Source organism: Myodes glareolus, chromosome 20 (assembly GCF_982192425.1).
Source record: "Myodes glareolus chromosome 20, mMyoGla1.1, whole genome shotgun sequence".
NCBI lineage: Eukaryota > Metazoa > Chordata > Mammalia > Rodentia > Cricetidae > Myodes > Myodes glareolus.
This window is the reverse complement of record NC_142045.1, coordinates 48,300,970-48,304,966: the sequence shown is the minus strand read 5'-3', so window position 1 is coordinate 48,304,966 and position 3,997 is coordinate 48,300,970. Positions and strand designations below refer to the sequence as shown.

General features: G+C 46.3%; 1 long non-coding RNA gene across 1 annotated transcript; it reads left to right on the top strand.

Annotated features, from left to right (window-relative positions):
* Positions 1-3,081: 3,081 nt before the first annotated feature.
* Positions 3,082-3,772, top strand: LOC146890024 (uncharacterized). Its single transcript, XR_014999239.2, has 2 exons — positions 3,082-3,278; positions 3,429-3,772. It is a non-coding gene; the product is annotated as an uncharacterized LOC146890024 (long non-coding RNA).
* Positions 3,773-3,997: the final 225 nt, after the last annotated feature.

Sequence of the window (3,997 nt, the reverse complement as noted above, 5' to 3'; positions counted from 1 at the left end):
CTGCCCTTCTGCTCGCCTCTGCCTTGCCGGCTTCACACGTGAGAGATGGCTGCTCAGATTTACAGAGTGCTCAGGGCTCTGCCATTACTATTATTATTTCTTGCTGTAGCAACCATGACAGATGATTGACATCTATTCTCAGATCTCAAACGCGAAGCCTAGGACTGAAATCAGATCTGAGCTTTTTTTAAAAAGCTGTCTTTCAATATGAGGGCTAAGCACACACTGTCTTGGAAGTATGAATTATCTTCTAGAACTTAACAGTACACGACATAAAGGGTCTTGTTCTGGGTTCCATGCTCAAATGAAGAATTTGCAGCCAAATCAGTTGCACACACACATGTGTAAAGTTCAGTAGGAAAACGAGTCACGGGTACGTGTGAAGTTACACAGGAAAGTCAGATAGACAAACAACACAAAGCTGGGACAGATACTTGCAGCGGTAGAACTGGTTAAACATACTATGGACAGCCTGGTAACGGATAGTTAGTACCTCAAGGAGGGCTAGATTGCTCCTTAGGATTTCAGAATAGAATACCCAGTGTCTATTTAAAGAGAGAAGGGGACAGAATGTTTGCTTTAGTATTCTCTCACTTGTATGTGTTTTTTACTTTCTTTTTTTTTAAATGATGACTCTAAATACACATAAATACTTGAGTAAGTATAATTTCAAAAGGCACTTATAAGAATCTGGTGCTGGGTGGTGGTGGTGGTGGTGCACACCTTTAATTCCAGCACATGGGAGGCAGAAGCAGGAGCGTCTCTGAGTTCGAGGCCAGCCTGGTCTACAGAGTGAGTTCCAGGACAGCCAGGGTTACACAGAGAAACGCTGTCTCAAAAACAAACAAGCAAAAAATAAACATAATTTGAAAAGAGTATGGTAACAGTAACTTTTCAGAAGAGGAGCTGGGGAATAATCACCCAGTTTTTAGGGATATATAAGCAAAGAATTTTCTTTTTATCTTTTAACATATTCTTATTTTGGTCACATATAAATGTTGATTCTTTGTGTGTGTGTGTGTGTGTGTATGTGTGTGTGCATGCTGAGGATTAAATCCAGAGCCTCATGTGTGACAGCCACACCTCCTCTCACCGGACCACACCCTCAACCCTGTGTGACTTGATTCTGAGATAGGAGTAAACTTTTAAAAAGCACATATGAAGGCCAGGGCGATGGTTCAGTGGGTCAAGGAGATTTTTGTGCAAAGCCTGCCGACCCGAGTTCATTCCCCAGGGTCCCACATGGTGAAAGACAGAACGGGTTCCTGCTAGCTGTCCTCGGAAGGCCACCCCGCTTTGTGGCATGCCCACACACACACACAGACAGTTAATTGCAATAACAAGAGCATCCAAAAGATAGGGCAGTCAGTATTGAAAGTGATGAAGGGGCCTCCCACTCATCAGCAAATGGAATAACTGGAATAACAGGCCGTGAGCATCAGGGAGATGCAGAGATACCTGTCTCAGCTTCTGACACATCGCCTTGGCAGTGGTGCACAGACAGAGCCATGGCAGGACCGCTCACCCACGGCAGTTATTACTGGTATCGGTACTTGGAACATCCCTTCTCCCAGGGGCAGCTGCTTCCCTCCCTTCAGAGCCGGCATGTACATCTTCCTACTCAAGACCTGGAATTGGACATTTCTCCAGAAAGTCTTCTCAGCTGAGCACAGGCCGGCAGGACAGTGTCTGGGCACCAGGGGTGTTTATTGCTACTGGTTTATCATTGCTTAGACTTCCCAGTGCACAAATCTCTGTCTGTCTGTCTGTCTATCTATCTCCTTTCTTCCTTCCTTCCTCTCTCTCTCTCTCTCTCTCTCTCTCTCTCTCTCTCTCTCTCTCTCTCTCATTTTTCTTACATTTCTTTTCTTTTGAGATAGGGTCTCATATGCAGCTCTGCCTGGCCTAGAGCTTGCCATGTAGACCCAGCTGGCCTTGAATTTTCAAAGACTGGCCTGCCTCTACCTCCCAAGTGCTGGAATTAAAGGTTTATACCCTCAAACATGAATCAATGAGTAAAAACACATGAGTTCTTGCCAGTTCTGCTGATTTGGACTCAGGATTATAGGATTTTTCTTAACTTTGCTGTTCTTGCATGTGTGTGTGCGCGTGTGCACACACACACACACACACACACACACACACACACACACACTTCTGAAACTTCCAGTTCTAAAGACACCAATGTAGTTGCGTACCAAACTCCGAGAAATCAGACTGACACCACACATACTGATGTCCTGACTGAGCTCCTTTGCATCTTCCAGGGGCTGTTTTGAGAATATTAAATCACTGCTTACTAACACCCTCTGCCCCACAAGCTGGCCTCAAACTCCCAATTCTCCTCACTCGGTCTCCCGAGTGCCTAGTGGTGGAATTTTGGGCATGCGACGTCACGCCTGGCATGCATCTCATGTTCTGACTGCTTCATCTGCCCCCGCCTGAAGGTGGGGTACCACTGTGACTGCAGCCCAATTTTCTACCACTCCCCGTGTGCCCACTGTGTCGCCCATGAAAGTCTGGAGAGTACAAATGCTTGCCTGTTGGGCTCAAGTTGTTCACACTAAGGGCTGCTTCTGTGACCGTGTGTGTGTGTTTGTGTGTGTGTGTTAATGAGTCGTTCGCTCAAGCTCGGGTCTCTCCCTTTGCTTCTGCAGAGCTGACTCTGAGCTGAGAGAAGCGGAACCTGGACATAGGCAGAAAGCACTTACAGCCACTTAGTGTGTTAATAGCGAAGACGGGTTCCCTGCACTGGGCATAAGGCTTTGGAAATGTCTGAGACCCCACATGCAGGGGCGGTGCACACCAAGGGAGGTACGATAACTGGTGTCAATAGGACATGCTTCTTCATATAGGTAAAATACAGTTCTCAGGGCCATTAGTTTAAAGCAAGTGAGCAAGTAAATAATAACATTATCTCACAAAACCACTTTTATATGAGAGATGCCAGATGTGTGGATGAGTGCAGCAGGGGAAGACAGACAGACAGACAGACAGATGTTCCTAGACTCTCCAACAGGCTGCTGGCTAAATAGGCGAGCAATGCGCAGGGCTGTGGTTTATGACGTCATCACGGTGTGCGCAGCGTCCCCTCCCCGAGAGCTTGTCTTCCCCCTTCTCTCTCTTTTCTTTCCCTACAATGAGGATCTAAGCCTGGATCCTTGCCCTGCCCAGGACATTTCCTTTTTGTGGTATGTGAGCCCGTACCAGCGCTGAGATTTACTGCTTTGGGGATCATTCAGAACAAATGTTCCAAACAGCTGCCTGCCCGGGGCGAGGTAATTTTGGACAAATTCAACAGGACTTCAAAGAGAGACATCGACTACAATGCGAATGGGGGATAAAGACTGACTTAAACGAATGTATTGCAATTAGTGGGTATTTACTTTATATGTTGCCAAGTTCTGATAGCTTTCTCTTACCCTCAGGGAAATAATATATATGTCTACTCCTGGAGCTGAAGAAATGGGATATGTGTTTCCTGGAGAGGCAGGTGTTGCGAACACAGACAGATCCAGAGAGGGCGAGGGAGAGACAAAGAGGCCCGTCCAGCTGAAGCCAATGCCCTGGTTTTTGTTATGCACATGCACTGCTCTTGCAGAGAACCATTGGTTCCCAGCATCCGTGTCTGGCGGCTTACTACGTACTGTAACTACCAGACGCTCTGATACCTCTTCTGCTCTCCAGCTCCTGTACTTGCTTCTCACGCCCATACTTGCAGACACTCCTCCCGCCCCCCCCACAATTAAAAATAAACCAAGTTTTAAATTTGTTTTCTTTAAAAAAAATTTCTATTAACCAAAGGAAGAAAAAGGGAACGAACATTCAATATATAAGGGTAAATGTAGAAAAGCCACTTACCAATTAAGAGTCCTAGAGCACTGGCTTAGGTACATCCTGGAATGTGTTTTAGCCGAGCATCCAGCATGGGACGTTCATTGGCAGAGGGGGTTGGGATTGATGTGTGTCAGGAAAAATGGCAAATAGAGAAGATAGG